Genomic DNA, 19,798 nt, shown 5'->3' on the forward strand with positions numbered 1-19,798 from the left:
GACTAAGCAATGGGAATGTTGAACAAACACGTATGTAATGCTCTGAAATACTCTTTCTAAGCTTGAAACATCTAGACATAGAAAAGTCAATGTCATAATGAAAAATGTAATTAAAGTTTTTGGGTCAGACTGAATCCATTACATCTTTCACATGTACCCAGTACTGAGTTCTGTCCCAATTCCAGGGATATGATACCTCTGAAATACCATGAAGAGGTGCCTAAGCATAGGCATGCATGCCATTTCTGTGGCTAAAACCCAAGAATAYGCTTCAAACCAACGTCGACTCAATAGGATTCATATTTTAAGGAAACTGAGTGAATGCAAGCGAGTGGAAGCTGTGTCTGCCACAGGGAAGATGGCTCTTTAGACACRTTCTGTAAATAGAATGGAAAGGGCAATTTTGGCTGTATTTTTGAATTGGACAAAAACTGCAGCGGATTACATTATTTGGTGGTAATGTAATGTTAATGCGGCCTGGTAGCCAGGGGGAGAGAACTTAAGGTTTAATCATTTTGTAATGCACTTACATTGCCCATTTTAGATTTGTCAACTGTCATAAATGAACTGCGGTTTTATCCCTGGACTATATATAGAGTGACTATTTATACATTTTTCATCTGCAGCTTATGCAACTTAAAAGAAAAAAGAGAAGGGGAAACAGGAGTGAAGAGGGTTACACGTTCAGATGCCTTCATGCAGGAAAATACAGCCTTTCCTTAAGCCTCAGCTTAGGTAGTTGACATTCCCGATGAAACAGCATTTCAGAAAGCTGTTTAACACAGCGCAGAGAGAGGCAAAGCAACGCTACATGTGAAAATACAGCTGTGCAGAACCGGCTGTTGGTGAACTTCTGTACTTTCTGTACATACTCATCACTTGTAAGCAACAAATCCCAGGAAATCCTATCCCGCKACATTATTCCTCGCTAGCTTTATTGAAAAACTCCAATATCAAATTACATTCTAAATTCTGTCTAAAAGCCACCCACGATAGGGCTTTTTGTATACATATTCTAGCYGTTCTCAAATAAAGAATATTCCTCCTGCGGCGGCTGAGTCCTGCTGCTTTCTGCGCTGTGTCTCCTCGCAGCATCACTCGAAGTCTTGCAGAGCGTTAGGGGCTGCCTGAGCACTGATTAATGTTGTTGCCAAAAAAAGGTTTGCAAGCAGGCTTTGCTGCTCCTATCAGCTTGAAGTATTTGAATGTGCTTTCTTTTTTGGGGGGCATCTATTTGGAAAAAAAAATCTAAGGGAAACTTGAGAAAGGAGAACTTCTRCTGACTGTAAGTTTCAAGTGTTCCTTTTGTCTCATCTTTTAATCAAATTCTTGCTCAAAAAGTGCTTTCTGCAGGGAGGGGTTTGCCTTGACTGTTCTCTCCCCTGCTACATTCTACAGGCCAGGATTTTATTTATCCAAAAATAACAATCAATGACTTTTAAAAAGAAAGAAAAAAAGAAAAACAACATTTTTTCATTTACGGCGTTTACCTACAGAGTGCAGAATAATTTATACTGGAAATGCAGCCCGTTCTTACCGCAGGACGGCCTGATTTATCGATCGTGCATCTGTTTCATATAAAACGCCCTGACTAGAACAAAAAACTCCATTCTAGAAAAAACAGGACATTCTCTTCAGTTTTCAATAAGTCATGTTCTACCTGTGGGATATCTTGTTAATGACTATACACTAAATCCTAAGGATTTTTTTCCTTTTTTTTCCTTTCTTTATTTTTTRAAACTGTCAATCAATAATATTCTGAGTTTCTGGGGCCAAATGAACACTCCTGCTACTCGGGCAAAATTCCYTTTTGTTTCAGAGAATGTTTGGCTTTAGTAAGTCTACTACATCAAATATCTCATTAGCAATGCATATATATCTGCAATTATCCATGTCAGAGTGACCAGGATGCATAAACCAGCCATTCGCAGCATCCTAGGAAGCCACCAATGAAGCAGCACGTATGGAAGGTGCCACTTCCAACAGAAATGCTGATAGATCTGGGCTTTGCTCTGCTGGGCTTGTGCTCCTCAATATCTGTCAAGGACAGCACCACACTCTTCCTCACCAGCCAGCAGTGCCTCACCCTGTCTCCAGTCACCCCTCAGACAGCAACACTGAAGAAGAGACAGACACYCAAAAGTGTGGCACAGAAGAGGGCTGAGGTTTCACCAGAAAACATGCTACAYTCATCCCTTGAATCTTCAGTTTTCTCAATGGGATCCTAACTCCACTTCTTCTTCCCACCCTCTACCCTGAGATCAGCAAGTGGAAGGAGGCTGCAGGGAGTTGCTCCTTGATCCTGCTGCTCATTGCACTGTTCACATTTCAGTGCTAACCTTCCACAAACCTACTGAGGTTTTAGGAGACCAAAGGCTGGCAGGAGATCTGTGCTCCCAATGCAGCTCCACTGAAATCCATGTGCATGAGCCACAGTCGGGCTGGACCCAAAGGGCCTCTGTCTGTTAAAGGTACTCGTACAAAACTGAAATCATCCTTTGAAGACTTATATTGATATAACTAGGAGTAGGAGTTGTCTTTTCACTGAGGGTGTAATTCTCACAGGAGGAGGCTTATAGCATTTGAAAAGCTTAGGGCTGGCATTATGATACTGTCAGTGGAGCATAAAGATGTCTAGAGGACAGGGAGCAGGTTCCTGTAAAAAAGAGCAGGGCATGGAGCCACAGCAGATCCCTCTGGGCAGCACCCGTTGTCTCTTGCCATATCTCTTTCTCCTCATCCTTGACTGGCATTGTCCATCCGCACTGGCAGTTCTTCAGCTGTGAGGTCTTAATATGTGGCTGCTGAAGGGACTCTCTAACATGTGGGCTGCAGAAGATGTAAAGATGGAGCCACTGCCAAGGCTCATGCCACCGCTGCTCTGAGTTCCATCCTCCCCTGAAGGCCCTACTTATTATATGGCCCTCCATGAAGAAGACTTTAGGAAGCTGGAGTTATGCAGGGGCTTTGTAGTACACTTTAACTCTCCTCTTCTGTTTTCTTGTATGATGGGGTCTTGATTTCTGACAGGACCTCTTGTTCCTCCTGTAATATAAATTACAACATAAAAATATCACAGATGGGATGAGCTAAGTCCTTGACCTTGTTTCATTGCTGCAGAAAGCCAGGTGGTGCTTCTGTGAGCTTCTCTATTGCCAGTCAGGACTCAAACAGCTCCCTGTCAATAAATTGCCAGTCCTTTGTCCCTGTGCCCAGTGAAATAAAGTCACCTTTCCAACACTTTGCCAATTGTTGAGATGTGCTCCTTCTTCAGAGCTATCTGAAGTGTTACTTCCTCTGCTAAGATAGGTCTTTTTTTTGTATTCAAGGCTTAACAGATGTTGAGCCTTCCATATTGCAGGGGCTTGGATAGCTAAAGCAGTGAGCTGATCCTGCTGTATCATTCCTATCCCTTAAGCAGAGAATCATGGCTCACCTCCCAGTTCTGTGCTCATCTCCAGTTGCTCGCTGTGGCCCAAGAGTGTCTTGTCACAGGCCRATGGGGCCAGACCTTAGAGACTGACTGTACAGCCTGCACGTGAAATACTGCTCTGCAAAGCATGTATTCTCTGCGTGGAGCCACTGGGAAGAAATGGCTGTATCATGTGTTTTGATAGATGCCTCCTCAGTAGATTAAGACCAAATTGGGGACCAGTGTCCTCTTTGTGCCATCCTGAAGAAGCCCTTGGGATTGAGGACACTTTGCTTTGCTTGTTCCTTTTCTAGACGCAGGTACATTCCAGGTCCTACCTCGTCCTGTCACCACCAACCTGGGACACCCAGACACAGCACAGGATGTTGGAAGTGTGATTTTGAGCTTCTCCATCCTAGGAATGCTTTCCAAAATGCTATACAAAATGCTGTAATGGTCTGTACAGTTCAGGAGAGCTCCTGCTTCTGCCTCTTCTCAGCTCTTCTGCGTGCATTTCTGATGCCTTTGCCAACCTGGCCAGGACTGAATCTGGCCCATGATACATACTTCTTATATAATCAAAGACTTGTCTTAGTGACAGAGTTGTTCTGAGGTTTAATTAAGTTTACAGTTTCTAATTAAATTGATTTGAGATCTTGGAGTAGAAGGCCTCTTAAGAGCAAAAGGTATTGTCATTTACTTAAAAGTCTGTAATTTTTACTCCAGCAACCTTTTATGTTAGGCTAATTTTAGTATCTAGAATGAAGTATGAGTCTTTCTAAGTCTTTGGTGATGTTGGTTAAAGCTTTTTTTTTCCATTTTCCTTAATCAAAGAAGCAATCAAAAATTGCTAATCACCTTTATGAAACCACTTCTGTCAGGGTGAAATATATGACAACCATATATACAGTCAAGAAGCAAATAACATCTGTTCCAAAAGAATAGAAGTGATGGACTGGGGAGATGTGGGAGACCTGGACTGCAGCCCTCATGTCCTGCTTCCTATGGTTATTTTCTGCTTGTAGCCCCCAGATAACTAATAACTGGTATTTGACAAGGTGTCTCACATTCTGATCCTAAAATAGCTACTTCTAAGAGCCTGTCATTATGAACTGAACCACTGCACATCATCATCATTCAGATAAAATTTATAACTTTTCATTTCTTTGGACTCAAACAAAATCAAGCAGTTCCCATGGAATATGGTTAAATATCATTCAGACATGGTAGAGAAACCTTCAAAATGATCAGACTTAACCAACTCAATTTGCTTGCCTTTGCATGCCAAAAACATCTTAAACTTTAATAATCCCTAAGCAATGCCTACTTTATACCTATATAYAAAAGCAACCATTTAAAATTGCTTCTTGACTGATCTCTCGTTYAAGATGACTAAGATAATTAAGAGAATAAGATGGATCAAGAAGATATGGGAGAYCTGGACTGCAACCTGTCTGTCAGATTCTGCTCTCAGCACCCAGATAATCAAAAAGTGACATTTGACAAGGTGTCTCATTTAAGGTGACTAAGAAATCTTGACATCCTCCAAGGCTCTTGCATTTAGAACTCAATAATATGTGATGGATATGTACATGACTAAGGTTTTCTAACTGGAAGATCTTTTTTTTCCCCAATATAATGCTGACTCATTAAAAATGTGTTTTTATTTGAAAAGACAGGTTTCAGTAAAAAAACAAGTTCATATYATTGATACTTATGTTTTTAATTTTTAAAATTAACTTGCTTTCCAGATATCTAATTTGAATCATTTTCATATTCAAAGGAATGATTATAACATAGAATATATAACATAAGACCAGAAAAGGAARTGACACATTTGAAACTAAACAGATCCAGGCAGGACCTTATTCAAATTTTTCTTTGCCTTTTCAATTTGTATTCCTTTTTCTCCTGAGTTAGAACAAAGGAATATTTTAGAAACTTGTAAGTGCAAAAACATTTCCTTGCCCAGCTCTAATTACTTGATTGAATTATTTGTCGACAGATTGCAGCTACCTTTAATTAATCAGTTCCATGAATGCTTTCTTCAGTAATCCCTGACCCATAGCTCATTCATAGTTTGTTTTCACTGATCAGCGGCCTATGCTTTTGCTGATTTAATTAGACATTTAACTCACATAGCCTGTGAGAGTTTCCTGGTTGCATAGACCCTTACTAAAATTTAGAATTTGCCTATATCTTCTAATTCTCTTTTAAAATTCACCCCTTCCAAAACCATTTGTGCCTCTGAACTCTCGTGCTGGCATGTGTAGGACAAGCCAATGCACTAGGAGCATGAACCCAGCTGGAGTGAATTTATTTAAAATGCTGCAAGGACTTTCCCTGAGAATTTTTGGCATTGCTCACCCASTTCTAATTGCTTTATAAACTTAATGGAGCTAAAGCTGGCCACTGTGTGCCGGCCAGGTTGTGGATAAGGGACATAAAGGAAGCACAAGGTCCCAGAAGCTCCTCTGCTGGCACAGGAGCTGTGTGCAGTGAAGAGGAGAGACCCTCTGCAAGAAGTAGCAGCAGAGGAAAGAAAAATGTGAGGAGCAGGAAGGAGACTTCATACAAGCAAGACTTTGGTCTCTTATGGAATAAGTTYGCAGCCCAAGTGAGGTTTCTCGAAAGTACAGTATTCCCCAGTGAGCGTATGGGCCTTGGTAGGAGAAGTGATGGCCCTGTGAAGCCTTTTAGACCCGCAAAGCCACAAAGGTGGTAAAAAAATCACTTCTTACCTCCTCCTTTGTTCACAAGGACTGGTTACTTAACGATTACCAGAATTACCAGGGCTCAGATACCTCAGCTGCAAACCAAAATAAATAAATAAATAAATAAATAAATAATAAATAAAATAAATTAACTCAAATCCACGTACTTTGTTATTGCACTAACGATGGCGAGTCACAACTTTGGTTCTGGATTAGAATAATTCTGTCACTTTCTGAAAAGCTGATTTAAAAGAGTTCAGATTCAGGGTAAATCGAGTTCCTTTGCAACTAGAAGAAATCTGCAAATATAACAAACTTTAATTTTCTTGCTGATTGTGGTGGAGACTTCCCCTTCGAGGTAAATCTGCATCCTAYGAGTAGGAATACCATCTAGCTAGATACCTCTGAAATCTGTCAAGGGCTGTATCTGATAACGCTTCCCTCCGTTCAAGGTGATGATGAATATAGGAAGGAACTTGGTCAGCTTTTGTGCTCATCCCAGAACATTAAATTGTTGAGATAAGGTTTAATGCCCAGTCTGCCAAATTCCTGTTGTGCCTCCTTACCTGCTCACCCAGAACTGTGCACTTGTACRTGGCTGTAACGTACAGAAGAGTGGGGACTGGCTGTGCAATGCATATATTAAAAATAAATAAATACGTAAATTGTACTTGCAAAAACRTTTGCATGTTAAAAGTTGCTGTGCCAGGGCAGTCTGGGAAGGCAAGTGGGAGAAGGCTGAGAGAACAGTAAAACCTTAACGAGGAAGAATCGCCACCGCCTGACAAGAATCAGCGTGGTAGGGACCACAGGGCACGCTCCCAGCCACCTGCACGGGGAATTATGTACACAAGCAGCGTGTAATTCAGTGTTATATCCTATTTTTCATACTACGAAGAAATAAGCTAGTCATGGACGGCGGCGTGTAGGAAAGCAGGCGAGAGAGGCCTCTGCGTTAATTAGCTACGTACCTGTGACGACCTTAAGGTGCAAAATTAGCAGCAATGCAACTGTTCTYGGGAGACATTTTAATGAGCAGAAAAACCTATGCTTCATCTCAGAARTCACTTTTTATGTTAAAATTTCCTGGGTTAATAACAGGAAATYTAACATTTTGTGAACTGCTGTTCAGAAGCTATAGAAGGTTTATTGCTTTCTTTCCTTTTTTTCCCCTTCCTTAATCAATGCCCTAATTTTTCTTCAGTGGCTAATAACATACCACTTCTGATAAAATATATATATATATATATATACACATATATATATATATACACACACACAAAATGTGTGTGTATACCTATTCAGGTAGTTAATGAGCCAGATCTCCCAGGAATATTTGCTTAGCCGTTCGGGAGCAGAGGAGGGACGAGCCGGCGAAGGCAGGCGGCGCGCGGGCCGGCAGCTCCGCGGTTATTTGTGCCTCCGAGGGGCCGTCTCCCGGTCCGTCCCACGGGAGCAATTCCCACGGCGGTCGCGAGCAGCAGCCCCGGACAGGCAGAGCGGCGCGCGGGGCGGAAGCTGTCCAGGGCAAGGACCGTCTCCTCCAGCGTCTGGCAGCCCGGTGCAGAGGCTCGGGTTGCCTCCTCATTAGTCTCAGAGCCAAGACACTTGAAAATAACGGCGACCTTCGTTACGACCTGTTTGCGTACGGCTGCTTAATCGCCGCCGTTCTACGGAAACGGTCGCTGCGAGCGCGGGCTGAACGGTGCSCCCGCGCGCCAGGCTCCACGGCAGAGAGGCTCAGCGGGCTTGGGCTTGGTGCCTTCAGCTGCTCGGCTTTTGGGGAGGCAGGGAGGAAAGGCACTTGTCTGAGCCGCAGGGCTTGCAAAAACCCCGCGGCTACGTCCGCGCGGCAGGCTGAGCGCCGGCCTGGGCAAAGGGGCTCGAAGGCGGAGAGCCCCGGCGCGGGGTGTCGCTGCTCCCCAGCGGCGCTACGAGCCCGACGGGCGCTCGCCCGCGGGACGAGGCTCGCGACCGCCAGCGGCTTCCTCAGATCTAGAAGCCGGGTTTTGAGCCCGGGAGTGGGCTCGTCGCTGGAAACATTTGGGGAACAGCTGGTATCAGCTATCGCTGCTCCTCCTTGTGCACGGGGAGGGATCGTGCTGCTGTAAACTGCGCTGCAGGCAGCAATCCCAGTTCACACCCCACGCCTCAGTCAAATAGTAGACTGGGAATGGAAGATGTTGAGCATTGGTACCGGCCGTGTGCCACCACGAAGCTGTCTGTGGAAAGGCAACGCTCAGGTACCGTTCGGGCACGTTCGCTGGGAGCTTTTTACTGCCCAAGAAGCTGGTCGTGGGGACAAATGAATTGGGATTTACCCACACGAGTGCACGTAGTGGGATTCTGGATGCACCCAGAAGGGAATTTAGGACAACAAAAGTTGCTAGATGAAAATTTAATTAATATGTTGCAAAATGTGACCTGAACTCAGATACTTTCCCTTTCTCTTCTCCTTTGTCACTATTGGTTTGGTGAGTTTTTTTTTTCCCCCAATATTACAGCTTAGGATACATTTTGCTCCCAGATTAGGAAGAAACTATACAAGCTACATGTCAGGCTGTGTTAGGTCTGTCAGAATGCAGTGTAAAATCATATAACAGATTTCCCCCTCCCCCTTATTTCGATTCATTCTGTGGCTCAGATAATAGTTCTGCAGCGCTGTAGATTTCAAGAAACTGAACAACAACTAGAAAGTTTTCCCTTTATTGCMTCCATCTGCTCCACTCGGATGAGGAGGAGCTCCTTGTGATACATTCGGAATAACACATCTGCTGCTGCACATTGCTGTGCAGGGTCCTGGCCCCTTCTCCTTGCTTTCTGTGACAAAATAGCAACAGAATGACAAATAAAACCACGGTTGCCTTTGTCAGCTTGAGTGCTTTGTGCTGCAGGCTAGATGAAATACCCACACAATCATGGCACCATCCCATATTTATTCAAAAATATTAAGTTATTTCATATTAAACTATTTTTAATGGAGAGGTCATCAGCATGCTGCATTCATTAGCAAGGGCTCCAGGGAAGAGAGAGCAGTGAGCAAAAATACTAACAGGCTCTACACAAAAGAAAAGGGAGCAGAGAAGCATCCTTTTGAAATGCCAGTGCTGAGCAGCAATTAAAACCAGGRAGACTTAAAATACAAGGAATTTCAACAGACAGGCTACAACTGCCATTGTGGCTGCCAGGGAATGCATGGCGGGATTCCCATGGACTTGAGTATGGAAGATCAGGTCTGCACTGCACAGTRAAACAGAAATGGGTTTCTTTCATAAAAATAAGGATAGAATTGCTGCTTTTGTAGAGAACGCAGTGGCAAAAGCAGCCACACGGCAGGCCAGGGGGCAGGCAGGGTTTCATCCTGCAAGGGCCTGAGCACCTCTCCGGATTGGGCACAGCCTGGGAGCTAGAGCACAGGGGATCATGAGGTCTTCACCAGGCATAGGCTGGACATCTGTACTCCATGGGATGAGGCCGCTCTGCASGATAGGGAGAGAGGTCAAGATCTGGATTTGTCCAGTAGGGACGTTTGCAGARAGTCTATGCTGTTGCAGTGCTTTTCCAGCTTTTAGCTCCCTTCTTTACATCCTCTGCCGAAATCTGTTTGGAAAAGCAGTTATACCTYGCTAGATGCTGTCCGGTCTCTGCTGACTTGGCATGCAGGCAAAAGCTGAACGTGGTACCGGAGCCAACATTAGGATAATGAATTGGAAGAGGTCAGGGCAGACGAAGAGATGAATATTTCATCTTTGGCTTGCCATGCCCTTTCAGAAATTAGTTCGCATTGGGCAGTCGTGTGGCATTGGTACTTTTCCTTTTATATATCCTTTTATCATCTTTTTTTTGATAGACATGTATCTGATCCAAACCCAAGGAAGTGTGCACAGGAGCTTTGGAGCTGTACTTAGCTCTTCAAACCTCTCATTTCCAGGCTGCCTTCTGAAYACATATTTTAGGTTTCTTACTGCAACCTCTCCCATATCTGCTCTCACTGGATTTTTTTTTTTTTTTCATATTTAAGCCAGCCACTTTGGACTACTAAGTCTACGAGCCTTCGCCAGCCAATGCCCCGCCTGTAAATGCTTGCTGATGATGGAAGGACAGCGATAAACTCCATCCTGTTGATCACAGGAAGAGGATCAGCAACACTGTAGCAACTGCATTTTTAGAAGAGGTTTATTGGAATATGTTTTGTCTTTTTAGTGACAACAGAGTCGCAGCCCCTACAAAATGGCCAGATCAAAACCCCAGGCTTTATTTCCCTTCCTGCTCCTACCCAGATCCTTCCCCTCACCAGTCTCTGCCTTCTTACCCACCACACTTTTCCTTCTTGCAACTCCACTAAAAATTTCCGCAGCCATTAGGAGTCCCTGCAGACCGGAAGGCATAATCTTAACTTGCAGTTTCCATCCTATCACTGGGCTCAGGGCATTTTATTTTAATGAAGAATCTTACAGGAATTCCTAGGGCTTCTTTTTTTTTCACATTCATATTTCCTTGTAATGCAGCTGATGAATCAGCTAGGAACTGAAACTTGCTTGGTTGGGGAGCAGTGTGTTTTTATAAATTATTGACATGCTGAAATTGGACTTGGTCCAAAGCAAGCCTTCTACTTTGCTAATGTGCCTTTGGCCTAATCCCCATCGTACTGTGGCGAGTGAACACGACTGGCACGTGGTGCTTCCARCCCATCTGGAACTTCTCATCCTCTCCTCTACCTGATCTTCATGCCCCAGCGAGATCCTTGAGCCGGGTTCATTTTAATTTGCGGCAAGCAGCAGGAGCTTTCATTTGCTAGTCACCAAGTTTCTGCTTCAGAGCAGAGTTTGCTCTCTTSTCTCCTGTCTCTTTTACCCCCAGGTCACTTGGGTTTTCAAACGTCCAAATCTCTCATCTCTAGCCAATAGGGTTTATGTAGGGCCCAGTGACACATACAGGAAACCAGGGAAAACATTTGCCAAGAGCAGCTTTACAGCTAAGGTGTTACAAGTGCAAAGACTGTTACTTCAGATGTTATGACTCCAAAGAGTACTCAGGGAGCAGCAATYCACAAGAGAAGGCACAAGTAACTCATTGCAGGTTATTCTCTACCAGGCTGCTTTCTCTGGTTTGGGTCCTCTGCTGCGAATGTCATTGTACAACGTGGGCTTTTGGTTTTCTTTTTGCTTCCTTGTTTGTTGTTTTTTTTTCTCTTTTCTTTTACCCATGGATCCAGATCTGCAGCTAAAGGTTCRTTGGACGGAGGTCAAGCGTGTTAAGATTTGATTCTACTGCAGTAACAAAGAAATGAGCCTAATAGCAAAATGGTGCTGAGGGATGTGGCTATTCATGTAGATATGCATGTGTGTGTATGTGCGTGTGTGTGTGTGTGTATACACACATGAGATACACTATATACTCATGATCTCCATCCATCATGGTGCCATATGAATGGATTTCTTGTATTGGCTGTTGTTTGGTGGCCTTGGGTGGCCCCTCTGTGAGGATTGCAGAGAGTCTCCATGACCTCACGCCCCAAGGGCTGAGCATCCATGTGCTGAGAACAGAGAGTTGAGTTGTCCCTGCTGGATGATGGGAGTGATGTTCTTGTTTGTCCTCACTGGGGTGGTTGCCTGTGGCAGGTCTGGCAAGCTGCTGTCGGCAGAATAGCATGGTGGACGCCTTGACCTCTGAGTAGAGCAGGAAGGTGGAGTTACTTCCTCCTCGAGCCTGGTTGCCAGAGCCATGATTCAGATCTCACAGCCAACTGACTGTGGTCTTGCTGCCAGAAAGGGAGCACACTCGATGAGCTGCTCGTCTCTCTGCTGCTGGTGTCCAAGACCCAGTCTGCACGTTATAAAACCAGCCCTGTAGTCTAACGGCGCAACCGCAGAGCTAGCAATGGCTCTGGAGGCCTCCAGGATCTCCCACGCCCTCCCCTTTCCTTTTTGCCTACCGCGTTGTTTAGCTCAGCTCACATTTCAAGCACACACTTCCTTATCTGGGGAAGGAGATGCACAGCCACCCCAGTCCCCTTCCATCTGCCAAGGGAGGCAACTATTTATCGAATGACCCACAGCTCTCRGTGAGTCGGGACTGGATTTGTCAGAATTTCCCCATATCTTTCTGCTTTTGTTTAAGGTTTCACCCACAGAGGCGGGAGCAAGAGGCTGGGTTTACCCTGTGAGGCKCTAACAAGAGCAACGGAGATTTATYGGTCACTGGTAACTGGAAAAGCCTGACTCAAAAAAACGACTGAAACTCACAGTGGGCATTGGCTTGAGACACCATGAGACCAATTCCACATTYTGCTGTGTGCAGTATATTTTATAGACTGGAACAGACAGCCTTGAGCTGGCAGCTGGAGGGTGCAAGGAGATAAGGGACCGTGCAGCCGACAGAAGCTCATCAGCGCATTGGCAGCCCGTTTCCTTGCTGAATATAAAATGAGAAAGGGAGCTTGTAAATGCAACCCCAAGGAGGCCAGCGCACGTGCCGTGAGGATGGGCTGGCGCTCGTACAAGCCCTGGTGCTGCCTCCCGTTCCTTGGTTTGCTCATAGGTCTCCCGGCCAGAGCCTGCATGTTAACGTCTCTTCCCAAATCCAGCTCCAGCGGAGCCCATGCTGACTTTGCTTTCATGTCTCTGCTATGCTGCAGAGAAAGCAGAAGCTGGAGCACCAACCAGCACCTATCGGATAGTGCCAAGATCTGGCCCATCACACTTCCATGATGCTACTAGGAAAATATGGAGTAAACAATGCAGTAGGAATGGTTTAGCCCACATGCAATAAAGACRCGAGCCTCGGAGCCGTTCCCATGCTGCCTGCACAGGCCCTGTCTAATTTAGAGCRCAGGGCAGTCTGGCAGATTATGCAGCGAGACATGCTAATTTGGGCTTGTGGTTCATGTGAAAGAATTACGAGACAGTCTGGGAGACAATGTGAACTAATATTAGGACGCTAGGCAGGGAGTCAGGAATCCTAATCCCGACTCTGCCATTGACCTGCTCCCAGGCCCTGGAGCTGCTTGGAGAAAAAGAGCATCTCCCTTTATGTTTGACAACGTTAGCCCTGAGAGCTGTTAACCCCAGCTAAAGCTTCTGGCCTTTATTATATATAAACAGCAATGTGGATAATATTCTTCCATGGTACTGCAGGGCTAGCACCTTGCATCAAAGATGCTGCTTTTGTTGGAGCCAGCTTGTACATGAAGCGGGCGCTGCCTTAGCGTAAAGACACTGCTGCAGGATCAGCAAGTGGTAGGTTGGTCGGGGATRGTTCAGTGCAGATGTAGCATCAGGCAGCATAACGAATTCTCCCGTTTCAGTGCCTCAAACAGCAAGACGGTGTTTGTGTGTTTTCCAAATCGCTGGGTGATATCTTGTGGTGTGTTAATTGGATCTGTTTCTGAGAACATGTATATGTGCGCTTAGCTTTCCACATGTGGGTTGTCTTATGCCTGTAAATTACTCTCACGAGCAAAGTAAAGCCAATCCACAGATGGCTGCAGGATCAGGGCCATGCTGTGTATTGCTGTCTCATCTGTCGTGGTTTTTGCCAGAATTATAATTAGGACCTAGAGAGGGATCTCCCAGCTATTCATCTCAGCTGAAGGCAGGATGCATCGACATCGCTCTGGAGTAACTCCTTTCCACATCCCTGGGCTAGTCCCATCGTTCTGTTTTACTGATACTTCTTTTTTTTTTCCTTCCCTCTTTTAATAATATCGAGGGTATTTGGGCAAATTTTTCTTGAGGATGAAATAAAATTTCTATCACAGAAATGTTTCCTCCACTCATAGTTTATATGAGGAGGGAAAGGGATTCTGCTGTTCATTCCGCACATAGTATTGCTATTATATTCTGTGCTTTGACTTTTCACTCTTGAGAAAAAGCTGCATATTGGAGCTAGTAGACGAGATACTACCCTGACTCAATCCCACGTGCTTGTTGGTTCTGGGAAGCAGAGCCTTTGTGGCTAGTTTTATTTTCAGATTAAAACATGAGATTGACACCTTTAGCTCCATGCAAACTGTTTGAACCATGCTGTGCTGTGGGGAGAGGTGGGCTTTGGGGAGCTTTTCTTTCCRGCTTTTCTACATTTAAGCCATCAGACTTGAATCCACATCCATCACAAGGGACTATCGACTCACTCAACGTGAGCGATCTTTGAAAGGTTTAGGCTTTGAATCTTCTTTACGGCACCATACAGACTTATAAAAGAAGCTTTTCCTGATTTAGGAGCAGCCGTTTCCCAGTAACGSGTTTTCAGGATTTTAAGAGGGAATGAAGAGCGAGTTTTGTGGGTTGAAGATACATAGATTGAGCAGAGAGGCGATGCAGAGAATGGGGCAGGGAGCTCATACTGCTGGGTAGAAAAGCCAAGATTTCTTTCCATTTTGAAAACACTAGGTGGAAATGCTCCTATGTGTACCAGCCCCACACTCCCATAAAAACTGCCAGAAATGGATACTGTGTTGAGGGATTCCTTCAGGTTTCTTTTAGAAAGTTGAAGTATGTGGCAGGCTTAGCCTCCCTTGCTGAGTAAATCCGATCCTCAGYATAACCAATAGGCTGTGCCCTATCCCCTCCACTCTGGACTTCCTCGGCAGCTTTAAAATCCTGGGAACAGACTGACTCCGGCTCTTGCCAAAAAGCCGCACCCACAGCAATCACATCCTGTAGCTGCAAACGTTTCTAAAGGGAAGATATGCCTGGAAGAAACTAGCAGACTTAGGAGCGCAACTGCTCGTGCAAGCTAATGAGACCTGCATTCCTAAATTAAGACTTCTTAAATATCACTTTTTAAAATGACTGTTGCTTTCGTGTTATCTATAAGGCGTCCCGAGGCTTAYGTATGTTTGTCCCTCGGAGGGTATACCTGCTGTTGGCAGGTTACTTCGCTCCGTGGCCTTGTATTTCCACCCAGTACACTCAAAAACACCCCCAGTATACTCCTGCCTATTGTGCGTTACTTAAGCCATACGATATGACGGAGTATGGTTTATGGAGCCATTCATTTATGCCGTGGGTGACTTTAACCACCCAAGAAGTATATTAATGGCCCTATAAAATACACCCTGGAGTGTCTTAATATGATTATGAGATTGATCTTCAGCTTTATATTCCACTGTGTGTGATATTATTGAAATAAATTGTAGAGGAAGGTGACACTGTGGAGCCCAGCAAGGGGGTGAGCTGCCTTTTTCTTCAGGGGATCCTGTGGTCACAGATTTACCCTGTCCATCTCCAGCCATGGAACAACGCTGTAGCCACTTCAGGGGCAGGAGGCTGCGTTTCAGGGTGGCATTTGCTGGCCCAGCTCTGTGCAAGACCTTGGGCAGTACCTGTCCGTGCCAGCTTGTCTTTGGCTCTCGTCACAGCTGCTCGTGTCTTGATGCTTAGGAGGTTGCCTACAGATACCAGGGGTCAACACACAGCTGGGCTTTGCCGATGCAGGAGTTGGGTCATCTTCTGTCACAATGTTTTTCGGAGATGGATCCAAAGYAGAGCCAGTCAGATTCCCTCTCGTTACCAGGATTTCCGCTTTGTTCATAGTAATTTCACCTATCTTTTATCAGAGGGAGATTTTCTGTGCGGTCAGAGTTTTTTGTACAGTGATTCCTATTTCAGAAATAAAGCAATATAGGATTTTTGTATTGATGGATACTAGTAGTGTGAGYGTATCAACAGGAAACCTCACTGAGAGAATGGTTGGACCTTGTTTAAAGTCTATTTTTACCCCAGTATCAAGCTCTCAAAGCTTCAAGGTCTATGATTTCAAAGCACTGAGTGTTTGGATTTTAGCTGGAAATTAAAAAWTTAATTTTACTGTATTAAATCATCTGCATTTACAGTTTCTAGCCTTAGTCACTCTAGTCTCTCTTTAAACTCTCTGATGGATAAATACACAACATTATGGGTGACTAGACACGGCTAGTCATTTCTAAACAAGCAAAATTGGTTTTCTCAAGTTTTGGTATGAAATCAGACAGAATGATTTGATTCTTGAGGAAGTTTCGACTCATTTTAAAATCCAARGCACACTGTGAAATTTGAGACAAGCTTATGAGACCAAGACTGAAGGTCAATATACTCTCTGGAAGAACCACTCCAGTTATTGTATATTTACAGTGGGGCCCCAAGAATGCAAAGCACTTTCTGAAGGAAGAAGAAAGTAGCATCTTGCTCTCCAACAGATTAGAGGCAACCAACAGCTGGGCCACCAAACTTCAGCCACACTGTAAATGAAGGAGCCAGGGAAATGGGGTCTGCATAAAGCTCTGAGCTGGCATGAATGAGCTTTTCTGGAGCTATTGTGGGCTGTGAGCTGGTGAATAGCATGCTCTCCTCTGAGCTGGTCCTGCGGGAGGTGCAGGTGAGGTAGGATGGCTGAAGGAAGCCCTYCTCAGAGAGGAGAAGTGTCCGAGGTTCTCCCTGCCCTGTGTTAACGTTCAACTGTTCCCCAGGTATGCTATGACGCTTGGTTAATTAATGTTTGTAAAGTGCTTAGAGACCCTTGCAAAAMGGAAGGAATTATTATTGGAACAGCAGTAATTAGAAATGAAGAAGGCTTGTTAGATCATTAAATCTGTTCCCCTGCAAAGACAGGACTACAGTCCCCTGGGAGATAGGACACGCTGCAGAGCTGAAATGCAAAGGTAGGGTAAAAGGTTTTCTGCAGCACAATGGCCTGATTATCTAAGTGGCTGGTGTAAGGGACTCTTTGGGGCAGAACCAACAGTGCTGCGGGTCACCAGCTCAGCAKTATTAATGGCTGACCAAGGGTTTTCTTTAATAGAGGCAGTTTGAGCAGGTATGTCCTGAAATCATCTTGTTGCAGCAATAATATTCTGGGCAATTGCAGGGTCAAGAATGAGGACAACCAAGAAATCTTCTTGGTTATATTTGAGCTGTTACAAGCAATATCAGCTTCTAGGATCTAGGGCTATCCTGACTTCCCTAATAGCTTGACCAACTGGTCCTTACTGGATGCAACTAGCAGGTAAAATGGGAGGAAGTCAGTTGAATATAGAGTGAACAGAGCAAAACTGAAGGGAAAATCTTAAAATTAAGAGAAAGCTCTGTCTGAGGCTTGTGAATTTTGTTAATTACCGGTTAGATCAATTTTAGGAGCACAGTGGCCTGGACATGAGAGTACAGTATTAGGCTGAAGACAAGAACAGATCGCAGCTGCATTACAGTGCCGTAGCATTTGTAAGCAACCGGAAAACATCCCTCAGAAATCTAGCATATCATAAATCTTATTGGCAAACTGTTTTTCTAAATAGAGTGTTTTTCAAAATTTTTTTCCATGAGCAGTTCTGTAAGATCTATTCAAGGCAGCCGCAACTCATATGATGCTCACATGGATCCCAGATGAATCTTGGCTTAGCAGGGCTGTCACATAACACATCACCCAAGAGGATAGTGATGAAAATACGTCACACCCAGTTCTCAGCTGTGAACAAGAGCCTCCCCGCGCTGTGCTCTTAGATGTATGACACGACTTCCATCAGCTGGCACACAGATGAAATAGAAATCCTTCCCCTTAACCACGGTGCCACTGCTCGCGGCTAGCAGGCTTCCCGAGCAGTTGCACCTTGGGACATTTAGCCTGACCACTGATCCACCGTTTGCTGGCCAAGGCACCGTAAGAAGCGTGTCATGATCCTAAAGGCAACAAGCTGGGGAGTTGGTTACAGAGAGAGCAGAAGCGGACGTAGGGCAGCTATGCTGGGCGACTGCAGCTCCAACGCGGAGCATCAGTACGGCTTTGTGGGGCAGGAAATGTAAGCATCCAAACTCCTAGTGGAAAGAAACCTTTTAGAAAGCTGGAAGGAAAGGAGAGCTACATGCAGCAAGCTGAGTTTCCTGAGTCCATTTCTGCATTTGCCCTTGACAGCCAGGAAGGCAGGCTCTGCGATCCCCTCTGGAAGGAACCTCTTATCCCATCTTTCTGATGGGCTGAAGATCCCATATGGACCTGGAAAGAGGTGTTCGAGGTCTGGGACTCGGGGATATAGCCAACTGTTCGGGTATTGTGCTGCATGACATTGGACAAAGTGTTCCCATTTTCCGRTTTAAAGATGGCTATGCCATTCAGGCCAGAGCCTGCTGTTCATGCCATGCTGCCACGTGGTGCTCCCTAGGGTGATGGAGATTTTACAAAAATAGCCATACACTGGGTCTTGGCTGGAGGAAATGAGTGATGGGGAGGACAGCAGGTTGATGAAAAGGCTGGCATCCTTACTTTATCCAGGGTAGATCCAAGGACAAGGAAGGTATCAGTCACCCCTTTCTTGTCTGTGAAACAAGTCCAGCTCGTTGGCAAAGCAGTCAGCCAGCATCAGCTGTACCAGGAGCTCCATCCCCATCTATTATAAGCTAGCTCCCCCAAGCCTGCTGGCGCTCCTACATCACAGATCATTTCGGWACATGCATAGCTGGAAAGATGTGAGATGACATAGCAACACGGATAGCAGCAAGATCTGCTGGACTGTACCAGCAGAGTGTGTGTTACAGCGGTGCAGGAACTGAAGATGAGGCTTTTTGTTTCCCTGTGTCACTTCTCAGTCCCGATCAGCAGTAAAATAGGGCACGCGTACATCTGACAACCGAGTTTCTTGCTGGAAGGGGTTCAGTCATGCATAAGACAGCTCAAAATGAGGCCTGGCTTTCAGATTTTGGAAGCAGGGAGCGTGACCTGGAAGAGACAGCTGGTGCAAGCACACGTATTTTTTCCTGTTTGAGTTTTGCATCAGTCATTAAAGTTCTGGGTAACTTTGAAGAGTTGTGGCCAAGGGCAAATAAATCGATGCGTGTCCTTCCTCACCACAAGGACCTTGGTATCAGTCTGTCCAGGTTCTAAATAATTATACAGGGGGAACAAGGGCATTATTAAAATTCATGCTCTCGGAAATTGGAAAGTGGAGAGCTAAGGATCTATGTTGGCTTTAATGCAGCCTTGCACAAGCACTTTGATGCTGCTTTTAATTACAGACTTGTGTAAGACTTTTCTCRGGACTCCTGCCTCATTTTGTCCCATCCTTTAAACCCCTAGCAAGTGCAGGTGAGCAGTGATTTTTCCGAGGTTTGCAACTCAGCCAGCTCTGGAAATGCTCCCAGGAGAGGGAAGGAGCTCCCTCCTCCCCCCTCGCCACTCTTCTTTTCCCGAAACATGAGCCGCTCCGGGAGATTACAGAGGCTGAACTTCTCAATGGGCTCCCAGGAACGCTCCGCCAAGTCGGGGGCGGCGGGGGAGGCGGGCTCGCTTCTGAGCCCGTTCTCAGCAATGAGTAATTCCTGCTGAAATTTCAAAAACCAGATCGGCCCAAAGGTGCACGCTCGGCGCCGCTCCTTTTTTTGGGGGGGAGGGAGGGAAGAGAAGGGGGGAAAAAAATAAAAAGTTGGCTGCGAGTGCAAGCAGGGCGTTTAAACCCGGGAAGCGGGAGACAACCTGAACTACGGCCCTCGCCGGCAGCTCCCGCGCGGGCCGGGCCGGGCCGGGCCGGGCCGGGCCGGGGGCGGGGAGCGGAGCGGCCGGGGAGGAGTGTGCGGAGGGCGCCTGCGCCGGCGGCGCCGAGCGCGGTGCAGCGGGGTAGAGAGAAATGTAACAAAACAAGCGGAGTCTTTGTATCGCCTTAAAGGCGCCGCGCAGCGCCCGCGCAGGGGAGGCGCGGGCGCGGAAGGAG

Source organism: Rhea americana, unplaced genomic scaffold (assembly GCF_003343005.1).
Source record: "Rhea americana isolate MKP2758 unplaced genomic scaffold, rheAme1 scaffold_16, whole genome shotgun sequence".
NCBI lineage: Eukaryota > Metazoa > Chordata > Aves > Rheiformes > Rheidae > Rhea > Rhea americana.